At 38.0% G+C, this 24709-nt stretch overlaps 2 non-coding genes across 2 annotated transcripts; both read right to left on the bottom strand.

The window, feature by feature from the left end:
- Positions 1 to 8775: 8775 nt before the first annotated feature.
- Positions 8776 to 8857, bottom strand: TRNAS-GCU (transfer RNA serine (anticodon GCU)). Its single transcript has one exon. It is a non-coding gene; the product is annotated as a tRNA-Ser (tRNA).
- Positions 8858 to 14560: 5703 nt separating this feature from the next.
- Positions 14561 to 14632, bottom strand: TRNAP-CGG (transfer RNA proline (anticodon CGG)). The gene has a single exon. It is a non-coding gene; the product is annotated as a tRNA-Pro (tRNA).
- Positions 14633 to 24709: the final 10077 nt, after the last annotated feature.

The following is a 24709-nucleotide window of genomic DNA, read 5'->3' as shown; positions in this document are numbered from 1 at the left end:
AAAAAAAAAAAAAGATAGACTGTTGAAAATTTTGTCATGACAATTGGTTATCCACAAGAGGGAAAAAGGTTCCTAAATGTAAAAGAAAAACCATTAAGTCTTTTCAGAAGGTAAGAAAGGAAAGTATGATCTGGTTGTAAGGATGGATTTCTTAAACGAGAAACAAAAGGCACAAAACATGAAGAAAAAGAGTGTTACCTTAGACTTCAATAGAAGAGCATTTTCTTTTTTTTAAAAAAAAAAAAAAAAAGACTTTTTAAAAGCCTTCTTTGTTCTTAATCAGGGAAGGAGCAAATATTAGTAAATGTCCATCTAAAGAAAAGGGTTGAAAAGTTTCACTCTACTAAAATCTGACCTAATCCTAGGTCAGTCATCAGAGCTCTTCCCGGCTAACTGTATGGGTTATACTTTCTCCTGTGTCTTCTGGGCGTCCCAGAGTGGACACTAGAACTATGAGTCTGGAGGTCCTAGGAGCTGCTACAGCAGAACTGTCCCTGAAGGTGAAGGGAAAACGAACTGTTTCTTTTCAGCAGTTGGTTGTTCTCTAACATTCTTGCAGTTATTTACCAGTAAATAAAACCGGAACAGGAATGTAGGGAAAGATCAGCAACATAAATCAACCTGCCACCAGATGTTTTTCCAGGAAGAGAACTTTCTGGAATAATAAATATGTGATCCTCTAGCCTGAGAAAATCATCAGTGCAGGAAGCAATCCATCTGCAACTTGCACAAAATGTGCCTTCATTTGCTACATCTGTACCTTCATTCAAATATGTAGTATCCAGAGAGAAATCAATATAATTATACCTATTTCCATTACAAATACCATGGGCAGACTAATTAGAGTATACCATGAAAAAGAAAAAAATCATCCCAGCAAAAAGAAGTACCAGATTTGGTTGTTTTTCTCAGAACTGACGGCAGGAATTCCAACCACACTTTGCTCTCTGGGGAGCTAGTGTGTGCCCTTTGTTTTTCCGCCCCAATCTTGACCACTTTTCAGCTCCAACAATCAAGTGCAAGTGTTGGCAAAGTATAACTAGCCCGTTGGCAAAAGGCATCTTCCTAATGCTGCTTAAAAAGTACTATCTTTCCTAACACCCAGAAAGTAATGCTGATGGGGGGACGTCAGCGTGGATAGGAAAGGAGTTGGGAAAAAGTACAACTTGTTGCTTGTTTAATTGGCTTGTCTAGGTCATAGTTTCAAAATCCATGTTTCTCTCTAAATGAAATATAGGGATTACTATGATTAGTTACAGAGACAACTTTATATTGCATTTCTGCAAAAGACTCTTAAAAATGTTAACATAGGAACTCCCTTGTCATTCTTTAATTTTTCCTTCCCGTTCCTAACTCAGAATAATAAAAGTGTTAAGGTGTCTTTTACTATGTTGCCTATAGGTATAGAAAATCAATTGTAGTCAGGCGCGGTGGCTTAGGCCCGTAATCCCAGCACTTTGAGAGTTCGAGGCAGACAGATCACATGAGGTCAGGAGTTTGAGACCAGCCTGGCCAACATTGTGAAACGCCGGCTCTGCCAAGAATACAAACATTAGCTGGGCATGGTGGCACTCGCCTGTAATCCCAGCTACTCCGGAGGCTGAAGCAGGAGAATCGCTTGAACCCAGGAGGCGGAGGTTGCAGTGAGTCAAGATTGTGCCCCTGCACTCCAGCCTGGGCTACAGAGCGAGACTGTCTCAAAACAAAACATTTTTTTTCCCCCAAACACTTTTCAAAGAATGGTTTAAAAGCAATGGCAATCCAGGATCAGTGAGAATTCCCACCCAGATTATGGTCTCTCAATTCCTTTTTCAAAGAGTAGGCAGGCTACTTGAAGACTTGTAAATTTATGGATCATAATAGATTTAAGAGGAACAAAAAGCAGTCAAATGCCATATTTGGATCTGTTGGGGACCCATTCAGACAAAATCACTATAAAAATTTTTTGAGGCAATTCAGGATTTTCTTTCTTTAACAGCTAGGCATTGGATAATGTTACAAATTATTTTTAATTTTTTTATTTTATTTTATTTTATTTATTTTTTTTTTTAAGATGGGGTTTCACCATGATGGCCAGGCTGGTCTTGAACTTCTGACCTCAGGTGATCCACCCACCTCGACCTCCCAAAATGCTAGGATTAGAGATGTCAGCCACCGTGCCCAGCCTAAAATTTTCTTAGGTGTAAAATCTTAGTGTATTTTCTTTATATCCGTATCTGTTAGGATGTTTGTGAAAATATTCATGATTAACATATTTGGGATTTCACGTTTGAAATTTTTATTTTAGACTCCCTCATCCTCCAGTGTGGCTGTGGATAATCAAAAAAAATCGGCAAGTTGTTGGTACAAAAAAAAAAGGTTATAATAATAATGATAAAGCTGGCCAAATCAGTAAACGTATTTCTTTTCTGGTCAACAAAGGGCTACGCTGAGAGGAATCGGCGTGCAGAGCAAGGCTGGCGACCTCCCTTAGAGAAGGTCAGGGAGGAGCTCTCGGGCCGCCCCCTGCGGGCGAGTTGTGAGGCGCTATCGCCATCTTGTGGCGATAAGAGGATAATGTAGCTAAAACTTTGCAGCAGTTTCATGATTGCGATTAGGCGTTTCATTGCTATGGTTTAATGATTGCATATACAAAGAATGCTATAAACCATTCCATCTCGAACAGCCCCCAACCGCCCAGTTCCCTCATCTACTTGGCAAATATTCTTTTTTTTTTTTTTTTTTTGACCAAACTCTAGGCAGCTTCTGAGCCCTCTTCTGGACTAGGCAGCCATCTTGGCCTATAAAGACCTAAACAAACCCGAACGTAGTTCCTAATGGCCTCGGCCTCCTTGAGCACCTGCCTGAGAAAACTCAACTGATGCCGCCAAAAGAATTTACCGTTTGTTTCAGTCAACATCTGAAGATAGGTCCCTCGTCTCCCAGGCTCTGCAGTAGGTGTGGAGCCTGATCTAGATATGGGCCAGTTATGAAACCCAGATGGTTCCCCACTGTCCGTGATTACTAAATAAAATCTGCTTTTGTCATTTAAACTAACGCCTGGCTGTGTCTTATCTTTGATATAACGCAGTGAAGCACTTTTATTCGTTTCCTGTGTACCCACCTGTAATATCTTTTTAGAATCACAAATAAATGTGTCTCCTTTCATTCAAATTTGCCCCTTTTAATTCAAATGGCTGACGGTCACATGTTCTTCACGGGTTCTGTCTCTTGCTTTTCTCATTAACTACCTGTCTTTCCTATTGCAGGTGGAATGGCTGAAACATCTCAGCAGGCGCACCCAAACTAGTGACCTGAGGAGAGAAACCCTAACCCCACAATGGCTGCATCTTCCCTGAGGATGAGGCTAATGCTCATATTTGAAATGAAGGGCAGTGTGTGGATTTCTCCATGAAGGTATCCAGAAACAGCCCTGCCAGAGCTGCTGTGGGGAGGCTAAACTGCAATTCCTTTTCTAGGGTGGGGTCCCCACTCTTTGTAAGGAAGGATGTTGGGGTCCTAACCCTGGGAACCATCTTGCCCATGAGGCCTCCTGGTCGTTGAGCACCTCATCTGTGTTTCCTGTTCCAACTTACAACTATTTTTCGGTCCTAATATATATCAAGATCTGAAATGCTGTGTTTTACTTCTTCATTGGCTTACTATTATTACTATGCAACCCTCCACACAAGTTTTTTTGGCACTGGATTTGAGGGTTGTGGGGTAGGTTATATTTTGATCACTTGTATTTCTTACCTTCTAGAACTGTGCCCAGCAAAGCACATCTTTGAATAAATGAATAAAGGCATATTCCTTCCTCTGTTCCACTGTTGCCAACTGGAAGATCCCGAGGGAACTTTCTTTACTTTCCTTAGGGGATGATCCAGAAGATGAAAAACAACTTGTCATTCTGTATGATCCTTTTCTGTGTGTTCCTTCCAGCTGAATTCCCAGTTTTTGCTCCTGGGGGAAAAAAAAAAAAAAAAAAAAAAAAAAAAAAAAACTAATTCAGTTTTGTTAAAGTTTTTTTTTACCTGAATTTTTTTCGTTAATGATTATTAGCATATACAGTGTTTTCTTTTTATATACCAAAAAGGCAGTTGATACAGTGCATGACTTGAAAATATACCTGCCCTCTCTAAGGCTCAAACTCAGGACTGTATTTGGAAAGCCCTGTAGCCTGATTGGGTTGTAGCTCCCAAGAAATCATACCCATTTCCCTTCTTTGAGAGCACTGGTTTCTGGGTTTCCATTTCTCCCAGAAGAGAAACACTGGCTTGGAAGAATTTATGTGTCATCAAGGCTTCCTTTTTCACCCCTGAACTTAGAAGGACCCAAACCTTGAGGGCTGTGCTGTCAACACCATTCCTTGCTCACCCTCTCTTTTGCTCTAATTATTTCTGTCTTCCCACCTCCAGAAATATCAGTTACTCTTTCAACAGCCCTTGTGTCCTCTCTGGCCCTAGTACCGAGTAGGTGACATACAACCGAAAGGATGAATGCTGGCTAACTTGTCTCTAGCCTAGATGTTCCATTATTTTAAATCTGCCTTTGCAACCACATGGCCTGAGACACTGCTCTTGAAACTACCACCAAAAGGACATCATAAAAAATCACCACCATCATCTATTCAGGCCTGTGCGTTAGGAGACATAAAATGTGAGTCATTTACATTGTTTTATTTAATCCAACTTAATTTTTTCCACAAACATTATCCTCGTTTTAGAGATGGAGCTGAGGCTCAGAGGAGAAAACTTCCTTAAGTCATAACACTGATAAGATAAAAGAAAAAAAAAATAACACTGATAAGTGGCAAAGCCAGTACTAAAAAGCAGAATAGTTTTGATTCTGAAATGTGTGCTTCTCCCGTATCAGCTCATGCTCTCTCCCCATTCCTTCTCTTCATGTACCCAACAGTTCACCTGACACGTATTTACAGATTTGTGCCTTCTTTTCTCCGTTAGATATACATCCCCCACCTCCAATGACCCATCAGCTTGTGTAGGTTATTCCTGCACATTTGCATTCTTTCCATTCATGGCACGTAGCATTTGGAGGAAATACTGCGTCACATGTTTTCACTGTTGGACTTCAGAGGCTGAAGGAACATGGCCTAGCATCTGGGGCCCTTGCTTGTTTGAAAAGTTTCTGGTTTCTCCACTTCCAGGCTCATCATCTTCCAGGCTTCCTGACAGATAAGAAATTTACTTCAAAGCTTACTTGGATAAAGTAACTCCTCTGCTCACAGTTTTTCAAAAGAGCTTCTATCCTTTTAATCTGGATTTTTAAACCGTTACTTCTTGCTATATACGTTTTTTCCAGCTAAGTTTTAAGAAATTATTTCTACCTAGAATGTATGTTTCACGTCCAATTACAGGTTCTTCCCCTTTCTCATAGAGAATTTCCTATTCCCATGCCTGGGACCCCTACTCCCTATTCTGTCTTCAGTTTCATTCTCTAATACCCATTCTTGATCTTTTTGATCTATTGTTTTTTTCTAAACTCACAGGTCTTTTAGCCTGTTTTGCGTTTTTGCTCTTCCACCATGTACTTTGTGTGGCTTTTTTTCTGAACATTTCCATCTCAATGATAGTAAGTATCACATTGTGACCTCACACATTGTCAACAGGAATAAACTTCAGTCTGTTGATGTGTTCTGAAAAGAGTGGAAATATCTGGTTCTTTTTCTTTTCTTTTGAGAGAGTCTCATTCTGTCACCCAGGTTGTAGTGCAGTGGCACAATCTTGACTCACTGTAACCTCTGCCTCCCTGGTTCAAGTAATTCTCCTGCCTCAGCCTTCTGAGAGCTGGGATTACAGGCACACACCACCACACCTGACTAATTTTTGTATTTTTAGTAGAGATGGGGATTCACCATGTTGGCCAGGCTTGGTCTCCAGCTCCTGACCTTAAGTGATCCACCTGCCTGGGCCTCCCAAAGTGCTGGAATTACACGTGTGAGCCACCGTGCCTGGTCAGAGCTGGTTCTTTTTCTTTAGAGCAACTTTTTATAGATTTCAAGGTAGAAAACAGATAATTTCTTTATAACTTGCCATTTCTACAGTTGGCAGCCTCCTCTGCTCAGGCCTCAACAATGTATAGTTCCTACCCTCCCTGCCCCCCAGAAATGGGATCTTGATCTGTCACCCAGACTGGAGTGCGGTGGCATGATCATGGTTCACTGCAGCCTCAAACTCCTGGGCTCAAGCCATCCTCCTGCCTCAGCCTCCCAAGTAGCTAGAATTACAGGTATGTGCTAGTACAATAATTAATTTATTTTCTTAGAGACGAAGTCTTGCTGTGTTGCCTAGGCTATTCCCAAATTCCTGGCCTAAAGTGGCCCTCCTGCTTAGGTCTCCTGAGTTGCTGGGATTACAATCATGTCTTGTTTGAAGGAAGTTTGTCTTAATATGTTTCCTGGTCAAAACAAAATGTGACTCATTTTCAAATTCTAAAATTCTTCTGGTATATGTTAAAATGTCTATACTATAATACCACATAAATTAGCTTTTATGATGGAATTGTTGCTTTGTCATTAAACTTCCTTCTCTGGTAAGCAAAAGGTCTTGGGTTCAAGTCCTCACAGAATTTTGTTTTTGCAGTGTGTAGTCTTCCCTGATACTCATTTTTGTGTGTGTGTTTTCTTGACAAAACTTTCACACCTGACCTACAAGCATTTGGATAGTGGTCTATCTTTTGTTTTGTAAGAGTCTGTAAGACTGGTAATAGGGCAAGTCAATAGCTTTTACATTGTGTTTAGGCTTTTCAGCAAAACTGGATTTAAATATATTTAAATATTTATATTTACAAACTTAAAAAGTCAATTTTATGTAAAATTATATGGGAGATAATCAGATTAATATACATATATTTTCTTTTTGAGACAGGGTCCTGGCTGTGTTGTTTGGGCTGGAGTGCAGTGGTGCATTCTTGGCTCATGAAACCTCTGCCTCCCAGGCTCAAGCAGTCCTCCCACCTCAGCCTCCCAAGTGTCTCGGACTACATCTGGCCCTTTTTTTGTTTGTTTGTTTTGTTTTGTTTTTTTCTGTTTTTTGGTAGTGACAGGGTTTTGCCATGTTGCTGAGGCTGGTTTTGAACTTCTGGACTCAGGTGATCTGCTGGCCTCAGCCTCCCAAATGCTGGGATTACTGATGTGAGCTACCATGCCTAGAACAAACGAATGTATTTTAATTTACTTTTAAATTAATCATGTTACAAAGTCAGGCCGGGCGCGGTGGCTCAAGCCTGTAATCCCAGCACTTTGGGAGGCCGAGGCGGGTGGATCACGAGGTCAAGAGATCGAGACCATCCTGTTCAACATGGTGAAACCCCGTCTCTACTAAAAATACTAAAAATTAGCTGGGCATGGTGGCGTGTGCCTGTATTCCCAGCTACTCAGGAGGCTGAGACAGGAGAATTGCCTGAACCCAGGAGGCGGAGGTTGCGGTGAGCCGAGATCACGCCATTGCACTCCAGCCTGGGTAACAAGAGCGAAACTCCGCCTCAAAAAAAAAAAAAAAAAAAAAAAAAATCATGTTACAAAGTCAATACTTTATAGATTTGAATTCTAAAATTATTTTACTGAGATCAAATTTATACATACATGGTAAAATATTTGGTTGACTCACCATGTTCTGCAAATGATGATGTCATCTTATTAGGATTAAAGTGTTCATCTGTATTTTAAAAACTGAAAGAAAACATTGTTTTAGAAGACTATTTCAGGAAATATTAACAATTTAAAATGTCATGGCCTTGGTTACTTTTCAGTTGCTTTTACCTTTTCATTTTCCCTATTATGAATGTAAGTTCTATGAATACTTTGTGTATGTCTTTTGGTATATACATATGCTCATTTCTTTCTTTCCTTCTTTTTTTTTTTTTTTTTTTTTTTTTTCGAGACAGAGTCTTGCTCTGTTGCCCAGGCTGGGCATGTTTCACCCTGTTAACAAGGCTGGTCTCGATCTCCTGACCTCATGATCCGTCCACCTCAGCCTCCCAAAGTGCTGGGATTACAGGTGTGAGCCACCAGTCCCAGCTTTTTTTTTTTTTTTTTTAACTCTTGTGGCCATGTGCTACACATTTCTTCAATTTCGGTCCCTCGATTTGTCTTGAGCATTTAAGTAACTGAATTTCTCTCTTGGTGTGTTTGTCGTGCTGGGGTTTTTTTTGTTTGTTTTGTTTTTTGTTTTTTCCTTTTTAAAGATGGGTTTCACCATGTTGGTCAGGCTGGTCTTGAACTCCCGACCTCAGGCGATCCACCCACCTTGGCCTCCAAAGTACTTGGATTACAGGCATAAGCCACCACGCCCGACCCTGTGGTGCTGTTTTTTTGTTTGTTTATTTTGGTTTTTTTCCTTCTTATCGAGTTTATTTTAATGTTCACAGTTGTAGTGATTTCTAAAAGAACGGGCTGGAATAACCACACTAGAGCTATTCCCCGCTTTTTGTCAGCTTTATCCCTCTCCCCTTCTAGCCCCACACTATCACCTTCCTCTCCTCTATTCCCCTCTCCCCTTTCTCAGGCTCAAAGGCGTTTTTGCAGTCATCAGGTAGGAATCCCACTTGAGGAATATTCATTAAGCTGATCACGCAAACAATATTGACAATCAATACACAATCAATACCCAATCAACCATGAACAAAGATACCCAGCAACTTCCCGATACTGACGGAACGGAATTACGAGAACCGCTTTCCTCTCCAAGCCCAGGGATCTGAACTCAAGGAGAGTTGAAATTAAGTTGGCTGGAGTTGGAAATCGTTTCCTTCCTTTTCGTATTAAAAGACCTCACTCGACGAAGGTGGGATTCGAACCCACGCGTGCAGAGCACAATGGATTAGCAGTCCATCGCCTTAACCACTCGGCCACCTCGTCTGGACGCAGCACGGTTCCTGGGTATTTTCTTTGAGAGTTTGTAATCGGAACCCACAGGCAGCCTTAAAAGAAGTTTTAGTGTACCAAGAACCTGAAAACAGAACAATGCAAAAAACAGAGAGAGAGAGAGAGAGAAGAGGAAAAGAGAGATTTTTTAAAAAAAAGTCTTAGGACACCGTTTGGAGATGTTTGGGAGGCGTGGAGATGGCTCGTTTCCACATGAATGAGCAACAACTGAATGGAAAAGCTGCCAGGGGAAAAAAACGGGTTTAGCTTTCACGGGACTCACAAATGTTCGAGATGTGGTAGAAACGTAGTTGCCGGGCCGGTCTCTCCCTTTCTCCGGCGTCCTGGTCCCAAGGCAGGAGGTATCTGAGCAGGCAGCGGGCCTGATCTGGCCGACGGGGCGCACGGGGTTTGCCTTAGACCTGGGGCGGCAGGTGAGCCTGCTCAGCCCTTCTGTCTGCTCGCCGCGTCTGGAGAGCGCACCTGCGAGCCTGCAGGAGACGGAGGTGCCCAAAACCGTTTACACCGGAGTCGATTTCTCTTCTGAAGCACACGCAAATCAACCACAGGTTGAACAACAGGGAACATGGGGAAAATCCTGCAGGAATGGACCCCTGCTGTATTTTCACACTCCCGCTGTCAGGATATTTGCTTGTTTCTGTGAATGCACAAAGAGTCATCCTTTTCTTTTTCTTTGGAAGAGCCCTTGTATTTTAGCGTTTGCTGCACTAACCTGCCTGAAATCTTCAACCTCAACTCAACCCGCTCCCTTACCCCTTTTTTTCCGTGCTCAGTCCCATTTGGGATTTTGCATAAAGATAGATCTAGTTTTCCTCTTCCAACAAGTTATTTTCCCTTGTGGAATGCTCTTTCCCCTTCTCACTTTAGCCTGGGTGAATTATTTATCCATACTGGTTATTAGTTCAAAGCTTTTTTTTAATTAACAAAATTTTTAATCAAAGTTAACCACAGGTTTTAAAGGCTCAATTACTTTAAAAATATGTGTGTGCAAAACAGTGGTCCTGTTTCTCCTTTCTTACTCCTGTTAGTAGAGGCAAACATTTTCAGCCATTTGGCGTTTTGTGTTGTTTTACCAGCATGCCTTCAAATATCATGCTATGGTAGAGATGGCTAGTTGTCCATTCATTATTTTTTGTTTCTTCCAAGAAATGGAAAATTAGCTGAGCTCATAGCCACCCATGAAAAGATTACAATGACCTCCCTTGACAGTAAGCCTCGTTAAGTGACCAATTTCTAAGTAACAGCATAAGAGAGAAAATGCATGTAAAGCTTTCAAGTTATGCCCATAAGAGAAAGAAAGAACCTCTATGTATCTCTTCCTCCTGTATCTGCTTTTGAGAATGAAGGCTTCATGAAATAGAGATTGTACCCAGCACGCTCTAGGAAAGAGGGTGCCCTGACATAGAAGACTGGAACCAATACCATGAAGCCAAAGCATCACCCTGGCATTGATTACACCCTCAGATGGTCACAGGAGAGATCAGTAATGCTGTGTCTTTTAACTCATGGTTCTTTTGGGTCTTTGTTGCAGGGACAAAATTGTACTCTAATACATATGCCACATATTAATTTTAAGTTTAGTGTTTTCCATTGATATCCCATTATACAAATAGAAGATTCACTTCTCCTCCTCACCGTAAACACCTCCACATTCCCTTACCAATTTTTCCTTCAAATATAGTTATATCAGAATTTTTATTGAATGAGTAATCAGTTTATGTAATTATGTTTGGCAATATTATTTACCTATCTTTCCTATTTTGTTTCCTGAACATTATTTTTAGAAAAAAATTATCACAAATAACCATAAAAGCTTGGCCAAAACAATAAACTGAGTGATTTCTAAACTTGATATGGTTTTCATCCTGATGTCTTCCTCCACCATCATAGTATTTCCTTGCCACTGGTGTTGGATGCCCAATTTCTCATGTGTTTTCTCTTAATATATCTTGACATTTTGGTGGAGTACATTGTAAAAGCAGCTTCCTGAGGAAGAGTTTATTGTAGATGAGATTTTTAAATACTTCTCCAACAACTTGATTGAATGATTGTCTGGGAAATATGTTTTGGGCTTTTGAGATTTCTTTCAGGATTTTGAGAGAGTTCTCCATTTTCTTCTAGCTTTCAGTATTCATTTGGAGTACAAAGTCATTCTAATTACTGATTCTACATTTGCAATGAGCTTTTATTTAACTATTTCAGGATAATTTCCTTGTCCTCAATGTTCTGCAATGTCTGAAAGATAAGCCTTAGTGTGTTACTGTTTCCATTCATTGTTTTGAGAACTCTTTTACATCATCAAATCATGTGTTCCAGTTAGGGATGTTGGCTTGTTTTTTGTTGCTGGTTTTCTGATTTCTGTGTTTTGTTTTTTTTTGTTTTGTTTTGTTTTGTTTTGTTTTGTTTTGTTTTGTTTTGTTTTTTTGAGACAGTCTTTCTCTATTGCCCAGGTTGGAGTGGAGTGAAGCATGAAGCAATCTCCACTCCACCTCTGCCTCCTGGGTTTAAGTGATGCTCTGTCTCAGCCTCCCAAGTAGCTGGGACTACAGGTGTGCACCACCATGCCTGGCTAATTTTGTTCTCCTTCCTTCCTTCCTTCCTTCTCTCTTTCCCTCCCTCCTTCCCTTCCTTCCTTCCTTCTCCTCCTCCTTCCTTCCATTCTCTTTTTTCTTTTTCTCTTCCCTCCTTCCTTCCTTTCTTCCCTCCCTCCCTCCCTCCCCCCCCCTTTCTTCCTTTCTTTCTCCTTCTCCCTTCCTTCCTTCCTCTTCCTTTACTTGGATTTTTGAATCTCCAATATGTTTCTCTACTTTTTGTTTTGTTTTTATTGCTCTTTCCTAGTTGCATTCTCTTTACTTTTAAACAATCAATAGACATTTTTAGACATTTTTTTGTTTACAAAAAAGTTGATAAGAAAGTGCAACAAGTTCCCATTTATCTCCTCTCCTCCTATAGCTTCCCTTATTAATAATCTTATACAATTTTGGTCCATTTGTTACAACTGATGAGCAAGTATTGATACATTAATATTAACTAAAATTTGTAGTTTACTTTAGGTTCACTCTTGTAACTCTGATGGGTATTGTAACTATTTCCTCTTTGATAAATGTATAATGACATGTATCCATCATTACTGTATCATATTTAATAGTATCTCCACCCTAAACATTCCCTGTCCTTCACCTCTTCATCCTTCCTTCCCTCCCTCCTAGCAATGACCGATCATTTTTTCTGTTTTCATATTTTTACCATTTTCACAATGTTATATAGCTGGAGTCACACACACATACACACACACACACACACGTGTGTGTGTGTTATGTAGCCTTTTCAGATTGGCTTCTTTCACTTAGCAGTATGCTTTTAAGATTCCTCCATGTCTTTTCCTGGCTTGATACCTCATTTCTTTTTATCATGAAATAATACTGTATTGTGCCACAGTTTGAATTAAATATATCCATTCACCTATTGAAGTTACAAGTTGGTTACTTTCATGTTTTAGCAAATACAAGTAATTCTGCTGTAAACATTGATGTGCAGTTTTTTATGTGAACATGCATTTTCAACTAATTTGAGTATATATTAAGAATCACAATTGCTGGAGTTTCCCTTTATATTTTTTCTTCACATTTTGGAGGTATCCTTCACGTTTCATATCAATTTTTTCTATTAAGTTTTTCCTTTCTACTCTCATAATTTTAATTTCAAGAGATTTCTATAGAGTTATCCTTTTGTACAGCATTCTTTCTCTCCATTTCTAAAAAAAGGTTTTTAAAAACACCTGTTTCTCAGATCAGACACAGAATTCAGTGTCTAATAATGCCTAGTGATCTTTGATTGCTGGTCCATAATTACAGTTAAGCCCTAAAAATAACTGGAAACTCAGACTATGAGTCCAGTTTATTGTCTCTGGGAATCATTTTAGAATGGCCTGCCTGGGTAATTTGCTATCAGACTTATATGTCAAAATGTTCAACTTATCCCTCTTGGGATAGTAAAATTCCTTGTAGAGAAGGATCATTCAATCTTCTCTGCCTAGATGACATCAAACTGACTTTCTGAATTTAGAGAAAATTCTTAAAGAACAGAGGTTGGAGGAAGTTCCTTTTGAATTTCAAACTTAATAAGTAACACTATTCCAAGTTATAAAATTAAATTACAAATAAATTACACATTAATTTACAAATAAAATATACATTTATATTTCATTTGTAAAAAGAGACAAGATGTTACAGTCCACCTATGATCTGCATCTTTATACTCAACGGCCCTCAAAATTGGTCAGAATAAAGAAAGGCATGCCGGGCGCGGTGGCTCAAGCCTGTAATCCCAGCACTTTGGGAGGCCGAGGCGGGTGGATCACGAGGTCAAGAGATCGAGACCATCCTGGTCAACATGGTGAAACCCCGTCTCTACTAAAAATACAAAAAAATTAGCTGGGCATGGTGGCGCGTGCCTGTAATCCCAGCTACTCAGGAGGCTGAGGCAGGAGAATTGCCTGAACCCAGGAGGCGGAGGTTGCGGTGAGCCAAGATCGTGCCATTGCACTCTAGCCTGGGTAACAAGAGCAAAACTCCGTCTCAAAAAAAAAGAAAAAGAAAAAGAAAAAGAAAAGAAAAGAAAGGCATTAAAAATCCACACTTTGAGAATACCAAGCAAGTTGAGTCTCTGTGAGGTTCAGGAAGCTAGTATGAAATGGGGTATGGGAGTGGGTTTCCACTTTCAGACTTGGCCACAAAAGCCAACAAAACAGTTATTCTGAGGAAATATTTTAATTTAGCCAGCATGAGCAAAATAAGTGGATTACTATCTTCCCTCCCATTTTTTCCTCTTTCGAATTCCAGTGTTAATCAATTCTCCTGAGCTTTTTCAACCAAGTACTCACAAGTTTCCAGAGCATGAGATGAGAAAAACCTTGAGATTCCAGCCTTAATGACTGCTCCTCGTGGTCTCTCTGTCCAGTGAGAGGAACCTGGGCTAGCAATATTCCCAAGAGTCAATAGCCTGGTGCCATGTACTTCCATGGGAATTCCATACTTTCTCAGAACGCGTCATCATGGTAATTAGTTACTTGTAATATCAAGTTCCGTAGAAATAAAACCATGTTTTTCCATTACTGCCTCCACAGCTTTGGGCACTGAAGTTGGCCTGCAGTGCTCATTGCCTATGCATCCGCAGGAGGAATAGATGAATTAACTAACTCTGACCAGGGAAAGCAGGAGAGGCAGGAGGGTGACAACCTAATAGTCGACTGCAGTGGGAGCGGCAGCACCAGCTGCACTCGGGGAGACGTTCACTTTCCAGCGCGGCGGGAGTACTCAACATTAGGAGTGATCACCCAGCTGGAGTTAAAAGTGGAAACTTTAATCCTCCTTCCTATAAGAGTGACTGCAACTCATGTTTCCCCTCCAGCATTCGGCCAAGCACGCACTCGCACGCGTGCACAAGCTGCCCACCGCCTTCCTCTCGGGGTTTGGGAAGAGACGGACCGAGGTGGGCGAGCGCTGCTGTAGCCGCATCAGCATTCCGGTGTCTGCCCTTAGGGGAGGTCCGGGATTCCGTACTCCGCTGCTTCGAAGACAATTCTACTGTTCAAGTGATGAAAGTGCATATTTTTGAGTATGAATATTCGGGCAAATACTTTAAAAATCCTTAAAGCTTATTGGGCGAAAATGAAGTGGGCTCGTCCGGGATTTGAACCCGGGACCTCTCGCACCCGAAGCGAGAATCATACCCCTAGACCAACGAGCCATCTAAAGGTGGCAATTGTCCGTATTTACAGTAGAATTTATTCCCAAATTATTTTTATTCTTCTAAGAGTTTATTACTAAATGATATTTATCACTCCATCATTCATTTACATAAATGAAAGGGTTGTTTCTGTGGATGCTCCGTCGGTAGCTTAAATGACTACGCTATGGTAAAACCTGTAACCTATAGGAACATTTTTCTTTTCTTCTACTTTGCTATACTATTCTAAGCAATTTAACTCATTTCCATTTTTAGCTTTCAATTAAAATGCTAGAAAAATTCGAGTTCCCAAGTTCTCTTATCTCACTTCTACCCCTTTTGAAAGTTGGATATGACTCCTAGACGCTTTGCTCTAACAAATCGTAGGAATATTTTCACTACCAGAAGTTTTTCAGAAAGAATATTCCTAATCTCAGCAAAATTCTACTTATAAGAAATTTCTTAATGTCAGCTCTTCAGAAGTACCAAGATATATTTGGTTAGTTTACTAACTTCTTCCTATATACAAATTTAAGATAAGTTACAAAAACTTGTGGTTAAATGCAAAGGAAGTTTTTATAACAGGTCATTAGCTAATACATCTAAGCCACATTTCACATTCATGTTAAGATTTATGTTTTGAATTAATACACATTTTCAATTTCATTTTGCTGTCCTGAATTTGATGCCTTCAAAAATTTAAAAGATAGTTCTCATTAAGTTCATTCTTTAAATTATTCAATAATTACTATAGAGTACCTGTTTATTTATTTACCAAAAATGAATCTCTTTTGCAAGGACAAATCAAAATAAAGATTATCTTGAATACGTGGGAAGAGCAATCACTCTTTTCTGAAAAGGAAAGTAGATTTAAACTAGTACTTAATTTGAATTTTGCATTGATTTACTGAGTGAATTAAAATAATTATGAGGCTACTAGACATTCCTCTAACTCCTGTCCACCTTACTAATGTTAGAATATTGAAATTCTTATTGTAATTCAACTGCTTCCTTTGCACTTTGAAAGCCTAAAAAATCTTAAATAATTTATCTGAAACACACATCTAGGAGTAGTAATCATTCCTAACTTCCCTAAAACTTAGTGACTCTGGTTCAGGCTCAACATTCCACTTCCATAAAAATACGTTTTTCTCCTCAAGAAATAGTATCTCATGTTCATGCATAGATGGAGCTGGGACATAGGACTATGCTGAGATGGCAAATTAAAGGTTAAATATTTCAGTGTTCAAAATAATGATTCATCCTGAACTCAACAATTTCCCAAAGAATCAATTCTTTGACAAACAACTTAGAGCACTTCTCTTCATCTTGAAATCAACTGAATAAACAGTTTATAATTTCTGAACTCAACACAGTGGTCTTGGGATTACATATGTCATATACGAACCACACTCTCAACCCCAAACACTTGTTCTCTCTTCATTTTCAAAGTATAATATACATTTCCCTTCCAAAATCCAACTTTTCTAGGGATAATAAATAGTTCATTTACTTTTATACCAGTGGGAACTCAGATTCCAAGGAAAGGTCATAAAGATTACGAAACATCAGCATCATTCTATACATCAGGGGACCCAAGTAGGACTCATATTCCAGTCATTTTACTGAGATGTTTACTGTCCTCGTCTAGGCCATATAGATCATGAGTAATAACATGCTTAGTTACATTGGTAAATATGAATGTATTCATAATTAAACTCAAGTTTTTTGAAAAATAGAAAATGTGGCTTAAAGATATAGTTACAGAAGACAACTTAGAACAATGGATATAAAATTTCCTGACAAATGACAAGATTCATTCACCATTAAATATTTACTTACTTTACCTTTCCACAATGTCTATATGTGTATATGTGTGTTTATATGGGCATATATGTATGTATGTGTAGATGTGTATATATGCATATACATATACACACACACATAAACACCACACACATACATACATATATCAAATTACCCAGCAATTTCTCTGTTGGCTATATACCCAAAAGAAATAAAATCAGCACCTGGTAGAGGTATTTGCATCTCCATCTTCCTCAGTGGATGAACAGAGAAAGAAATTGTGATGTGTGTGTGTGTATGTGTGTGTGTGTGTGTGTGTGTGCACTTGCAAGCATGTTCATGTGCATAATAATGTGCATATATAATGTATATTATACATCCGGGTGTGGTGGCCCATGCCTGTAATCCCAGCACTTTGGGAGGATGAGGCGGACGGATCATTTGAGTTCAGGAAATCAAGACTGGCTTCGCCAATATAGCGAAATCCCAACTCTACTAAAAATATGAAAATTAGCCGGGCAGTAGTGCATGCCTGTAAATCCAGCTACTCGGGAGGCTGAGGAGGGAGAATTGCTTGAACCCGGAGGGCGGGGGTTGCAGTGAGCTGAGATCGCACCACTGCACTCCAGCCTGGGCTGCAGAGTGAGACTCTTGTCTCAAAGAAAAACATTTTGAAAATGATAATACATATATATTATAGTGTGTGTATATGTATAATGTGGTATAATGTGATATGGGTATGTATAATGAGATATTATCCAGCCTTAAAAAGGAGATACTGCCATTTGCAACAGCATGGATGAAACTGGAGGACATTATGCTAAGCTAAATAAGCCAGACACAGAAAGCAAAATACTACATGATCTTACTTCGATATGCAATCTAAAACACAAACACAAAAATCTCAAATACACTGAAACAGAGTCGAGAGGTCATTATCAGGAGTGGAAGAGTAGAGGAGGAAATGAAGAGATGTAGGCCGAAGGGTACAAAGTTGTAGATATCTAGGGTGAATAAGTGTAGATAATGTACATCGTGAGAACAATAGTGATAATATTGTATTATATGCTGGAAATTTTCTAAGAGTGGATTTTGGATACTTTTAACATACACACACACACAAAGGATAACTGTGAGATGATGGATATGTTAATTTGTTTGACTGTAGTAACCATTTCACTACGTATACAAAAAATCATTTTATACAACTGAAATATATGCAATACAAAGTTTATTTAAAAATAGACATTTAGATCAGTTTAAGATCTCCTAAAACAGTTGCATCCCAATCACAAATCATTATTACTGTATCTGTTTTATGACTTTGAAGTCTCTATATTCCACTAAAACTAAATATTGAATCCTTCAAAAATTTGACTCTAAAAAAATCTCCTCTTAGAAGCCCATCTTTTTAGTCAAGTAGTATAAACTGCCTCCCAAATCTCTATAGTTTGGGAGGTTCTCTACCTGCTGACATTCTCAGAAGATTTCTCTTCAGGTGACATTTCTGTTCACCTGCATTTTTATTCAGGTGAGAGAGGACTAAGAAAATGGGCCAGTCCAGGATGTTTATTGTAAGTTTGGCCACAGGCCTTCAACCAACTGACTGATAGATAGCTGGAAGCTGAACAAAGTTGCTGGATAGAGAAATTATATTGATAAAGATGGTCATGATGATGATTGTGGTGAGACCATGGTGATGATGGTCATGGTGGTGGGGTGATGGTGATGATGATGATAATACGAAAGACAATTAAAGTAAAACACATACTTGGTATGAATGTGGCTCACATAATTGTGCTGGTTCTTCCAGCTGGATCCCAACAGTAATGTGCCTGTCATGAAGTTTTCACGAACTAATGAAGCGCTAGAAAATGGAATAATTATGAACATACGTAACAAAGTGACTGGTAACAAAGAATTACAGCAAATGTAACTGCAGCATACAGGAGGCAGATTTAAAGGAAATCATTCTTTTAGGACATTATTTCTTTAGCGTAGCCTATCCAGAATGTCAAGCAACATAGCAAATGTTTGCTAAGTGAGTATACAATTATAAGAAATAAGGCTTTTGTTTCCTCACACTTAGTATCTACTATGTACTATTTTAAAAGCACTTACCTTTTTACTTCTTGCAATAGCCCTAAAAACTAATAATGCTGTTATTCTGCATTCCATTTCAGAGATGAAGACACCCAACCACAAACAGAGCACACTGACCAACCAAGGTAGAGCTACAATTAGAAAACCAAGAAGACAACAAGTGAAATTTGCCTTTCTATCCCTTCCTCAAAACCTCCATCAGCTTTTCCAAGGCATTATAAATAAAACTAAAATCTAAGTTAACCAGTGTGATTGATAGGCAGACACAGCTTCAAAGTAAGTTCTCTGGACTCCTCCAATAATACTTTGCCAATTCAAGCCTCTCATTTTTGAGGTGTGTGTATGTCTGTGTGTGCATGTCTTGAAATATTTTCATCAAAATATGATAAATCAAGGTCAGAAATTCTTACTCTTTGACACAATGTATCAATATGATATAAAAAAAAACAAGTTATACTTTGGCCACTGAATTGACAAGACTTTATTACACCCCATATGTGGCTGGGATAGGACTGAAGAAAGTTCTTTTTACGAAAGCTGCTATTTTGCTTATTATGAGATCCTCTGAATGTTGCCTCAACAGTGGTATGGAAGTAGGAATGACAGACTCAAGGAGGGTGATGGGATCACTGACTTTTGAGCTTATTAGAGCACAAGGTCATAACAAGATCTTGCATTTCATCCACATAACAACATACACCAAAATGCTTTTATTTAACAAATCTGGAATGTATATTTTAATAGTATAAAATTGATATTTCATACAATATATATATTAAAGGCTGCTGTTTTATGTGTGATCAGAGGATATCAAAAATCATCTTCAAAGGAACATAAAAGGACTCAGGTCACATGTGAAAGTCTTTTTATCTTTTAGTTGAAAGCCACTTTACAGCTTGTAGAGCTTTCTCAAGAGTACATCTGCATTTTAAACTGAAGATTTTGTGTTCAAGTCCCTGAGTGAGTGAATGCAGGCACCCAAATTACAACCTTGAAATGTTTCCACCATTGAATGAATCATGAATTCTTTGAGACTAGTAATAACTACAACAGGAGAAAAATCTAAGGCAGTAGTTATCTTTCATCCGCTCTCTCACTCCGTATTTCTTGATTTTTTATTTTGCTTATTTTTCAAGAAATATAGTTTTCTTTAATCTCCAACGTACTGTGTGTGTTATATCTTCCAAAAGACTGTGATAGAAATTGAGAAGTAAAAAGAAAAAAATTCCACCTACCAAATGCACATTAAGGACATCTTCAGGACTTAAAATACTTTGAAAAAAAGAACTCAGTCATTACATTAATGAACCTGGCATCACAAACTTGTGTCCTCTACCTTTCTTACAAGTTCCAACTTCTTTGTCTACATTAATTTCTGGTTTTCGGAGTTTCATATGCCTTTTGCTTTCTGCACTATTTCGCCTTTCATGTATTATGTTTCTCTTCCGTACCTATTTTCAGCAAAAGGGGGAAAAATGAATGGTGGTTTGTTACAGTGGTTCAATCAGTTTCATCAGTAATCAAATGCTGATTATAGACCCTGCCATGGGCCAGTTACATATTTCTTGCCAATCTTTCCAAAGCAACTCATTGTTCACACTTAAAATTTTCATTCACTTTCCAGTACAGTACACTTATTTCAATGTATTGCCTAATACTATTTTCCTCTCTTCTGTTTTTCTTTGCTTTCATTTTCTTATGCTTGGTATAATGAGCACTATAGACAGGAATCATTTTTCTCACTTATTTCTTATAGTTTGTTTAGTAATCAGATGTTCCTTTACTTATACATTTATTTGAAAATTGTTAACTTTTACTCTGGTTTATTTGGTCAAGAAAACAAGATGGAATAAAAACAAGTAAGCAAGACACATGTTAAGATCAATAAGATTTAACATGTGTTCTTTTGAAATGTCTCTTACGTCTCTTGTTCACTTTTATTTTATTAAGTATTTTTCCAAATGGCTTGATGAGATACCTTACTGACAGAACTATACATTCTATACAAATATGTATTTTGGATCCAATTTAAGAAAAATTGAAACCAAGTTCTTCATTTAAATTCATGCAGAACCAGAAAATTTTGTAGCTCTGATAATAGAGAGACTAGATTGATAACATTGTGGGGAGTGCCAGGGCACTAAAAAATGATGTCTAGTAACAAGTCATAAATTGTTATCTAATTTAATTTATTTATATACTTTGAAGAGATATATTTACATGTTTAACAAATCCGAAAACAGAAAAATATATAAAATAAAATTATATTTACTATGCTTTCATTTACTTAGTTTCTCTTCAGCCAGGAACCAATTCTTATAGGTTGTTTTTTTTTTTTTTTGTATTCTAGCAGAAATTACTGATGCAGATAATTCCAAATTAATTATATTATTATGTTGCTTTTTGAATGCTATGACTTTAACATTGCTTTTCTTTTATTAAAAAAAAAACCTTGAGTATTATTCCATGTCAATACATTTTGAACTCATTCACTTCTTCATAAATACCATAAAATCCCTTTGTATGAATGGATACATATAAATATTTTAAATAGCCCTAAATAGCTCCTTTTGCTAGATGGTATTTCATTGTATTTTTAAAATAATGTATCATAATATGTATTTTTCCTACTGTAATTCATAAATGAGCAAGTATATCTGAGAAATTATGCCCTAGATGTAAAATTCCTGAGTCAAAAGGTGAACACACCAGTAATTTTGATAGATTTTTCCAGATTGTTCTACTGTATCTTACTCCTGGAAGCCTAGCAGTGAAAGAGCCATCATAAATGCACAGAATTTCAGCTATTTCCTGAAGGATGGAAGGATGGAGAATAAGAAGAGAGCTCAGTCTGTCTAGGATTTCTATGATCTCTTGCACCAGATCAGGGCTGCTGGTCAGCAGGTTTGTTGTATGAAAATTTATCCTTATATGTTTAAGTAATTCTTCTTGATTTTTAAAAATACATGGCATAGCAAAACAAACAGTTATTTCAAATTTGCTTACCGAAGAGATCAACAAAATAGACATTTTCTCAAGTCTTACTGAATGTGCCAACATTCAGCCACATGTCTATCTCTGTGAATCTGCACAAATGGGCTGAGAGTTTTATAACCAGGGGTAAACATTCTTGAATATTTGATATTATTAAATTTTGCTCTAAGGATAAAGTTAAATATAAAGAAATAATGCAATCTGTCCAAGAAAACAAAACAAAACAGGGCATCAGAAGGAGAATACTTCAAGCAGCTCTTAGAGGGAGTTTTGTACAGAAATTTGGAGTTCTGAACGTGGAGAACATGCTTGTAATGTTGGTGGAGAAGAAACACCACGTGGCTCCTGGCCCAGCCTATGAGACCCTGAAACAGGGCCTCCTGCCAGACTATCAATGTGAGAAAAATCCGTCTTATTACCCATCTCCTTACTAGAAAATAACGGTAGTTATCATTTTCACTAATTTGTGATCTGTTCATGTTGCTATTTGTGATGGAATAGAGTGAGTTCCTGGTTATCAAGGAATTGAGTGTCCCAGAAAAAAGAAAAGAGAAACAAGGGAAGGACATGCCCTGCTGATTTCAGCTTGAACTTCCCACACATGGAGGCTCTGGGACCGATGGTGACGGCCTGGACCACAGTGAGGAAACTGCTGGGGCAGATGCAAAGGCCCCAGTAAACAGCAACTTTGCAGCCTATATCATCTAGGAAGTTTCTCAAACCAAAAGCTGCTATTGTCTTGGGTATTCCTTTGGGAAACAGAAGTATGATATTTGTAAAAGCTAAATGGATAAGAATAAAGTGTAAAGATTTCTTCTCAGTGCCCCAAAAGAAAATGCACATATAGTTTACAAAAATAAAAACATTCCCCACAATGCCAAGTCCAGTTAGAAACAGGAATATTGTTCCCTTGATAATGTTCAAAACCATTTCTAACTTCATGAACAAAAAAATGTTTGGATCTGGGAAACGCTGTGTGAAGACAGTACCAGTTATAATGATATGTCTGTATCTGTAAAAAAAATTCGTATCATAGCACATTTCTAGTGAATAAAGTCATAATATACATAACAGAGCAGCTTTTTGTCCAAAGAACTGTAATCCTTTCCCTGTGACACTTTTTGATGAACATTCAATGTGACTTTAAATGTCATCTTGGAAGAGGATACAAAAATCTAAATTTGGGAGACAGATTTTTTTTCCTGATCTCCATAGCTGCAAGACCAACTTGGTTGTTCAAATTCTCATATATCTCAGCATATGCTGAATTGAACTAAAAAATTCCCCCAACCTGAATGTCTCCATTTTCTACTTCATTCAGTCATATTTCTATCAGCCAATTTAAAAAATGGTGCTCACCCTTGACCTCTGTCTCTTCCACATCCAACAGACAGACACACATAAAATTATTTGGCTTCAACATCTTTAACATTTCTCAAGTTTAGCAATTTTTTATCTTCTGTGAAACTTCCTTTATTTGTTACGCATATATATATATATATATATATATATAAATTTTGACTAATATAATGATTTCTGGTTTTAATGTCTTCTTCCTAATTTTCACATCTTTGATTCATGTTCCTTAATATTTCAGAGTTGTCTTTCAAGACCCCTAACTGAATGTGTGATTTCAGTACTTACAATTTTTCAGTGGGTTTTCCAAGTACTCATCAAGTCAAACTGCGTAGCGTTTCACTGCAGGACCTCAACCATTAATGGTTAATCAGCCAAAAACAGGAACAAGCTTATGGACTGAAAAGCAATCAGACACATAAACTGGATGGAGCCAGGGAAGGTGCTCTAGAGGAACCATGGAATGTCACTCTATGAGGCATTTAGGAGAGATGTGAGTTCCCACTGATGGATCTGAGGGGCCTCTAAGGGGAGTTGCTGACGTGTGGATGTTTCTCGAGGGGGATTAGGAGAAGTAGATTAATGAGTTGTTGCATACTGTCACAAGATGAAAGCAGTTTATAAATTAGAGATCTCTGATATCTGGATATACAAAGCAAGTTGGGGCCACATTGGTAAGAAAAGAGTGATCACTCAAACGGTGCAGTTACGGCATTAGACAGCTGCTCTGTAACCAATGTGTCCAGTTGACTCTGTAACCAGATCTAGCTTCGTCTGTTCTCCCAATGTTGGTAACAGAAATACTACTTTGATCTTTACCAGTCCAAGCTGATTTTTACTTTTAGGTCTGAACGAAAGCTTACTCTTTCACAATTAACCTCTCTGGTCCCACTTCTTATCTAGAACTTATATCAAACTACAAATAAATCCCCCAAAACAAAAGAAACCAGGATGTTTGATCTAACTAGGATTGACTTTGGAATGTCTTTCTACAAGCCTTCTCCCCTTTCATATCCTATCAATCACTTAGAGATGCCTTAGATTTATCTTAGTTTGTCTTAAATGTCTCTGGCAGCATGAACTGCATGAATTTAGGCTTGTACCCACCTTTCATGCCAGGAAACTTTGTAACTTTAGGAATATTAGTTATTGCCTTTCTGCCTCAGTTTCCTCCAGTGCCAAATGGAGAGACAAACATCTATACCAATGCATTAAACAAAGCATCACATGATCTGAACAGGATAGCTCATAGTGAAATTAAGCTCCAGGCTTTAATAACAAGAACAACAGTATTAATTCATAGGTGTGGAATAAGAAATGGTTACATATTTAGTTAGAGACTTGGAATTTGTGAAAAATGAATGTCCTGTATACACTTCACTATCCTGATGTCCTTATCAAATATTTTCATGTCTGTTTCTTCTTATCTTTTTCTAGGGTTTCACAGTTTTCTGGCCCTCTCTTCATCTTCCCAAGGTTCCAAAGCTCTGCGTCAGATTAGGGACTAGTTTCTGTGATACTAACAAAACACTTCCTTTTTTTTTTTTTTTTACTGAATAATAAGAAAAATATTAGAGGAGGGAAGGGTGACTGGTCTTCCAAGTTGTTTTTGGAATCATGATCAAAAACTATTTTTAATAACATACTTCACATTCAGATAGATTCAGCATTTAAGCATCAACAAAATGTCATCTGTGTAAAAAGATTTAAAATATATAAATACATTTAAAAATGATTATATTTTATGTATGAATATAGAATACACATTTATATATTATATATTAATTTATATTATATTGTCATATAATATAAATATTATATTGTCATATAAAATTGTCA

Source organism: Saimiri boliviensis, chromosome 4 (assembly GCF_048565385.1).
Source record: "Saimiri boliviensis isolate mSaiBol1 chromosome 4, mSaiBol1.pri, whole genome shotgun sequence".
NCBI classification, from domain to species: domain Eukaryota; kingdom Metazoa; phylum Chordata; class Mammalia; order Primates; family Cebidae; genus Saimiri; species Saimiri boliviensis.
This window is presented reverse-complemented; position numbering and strand designations above follow the sequence as displayed.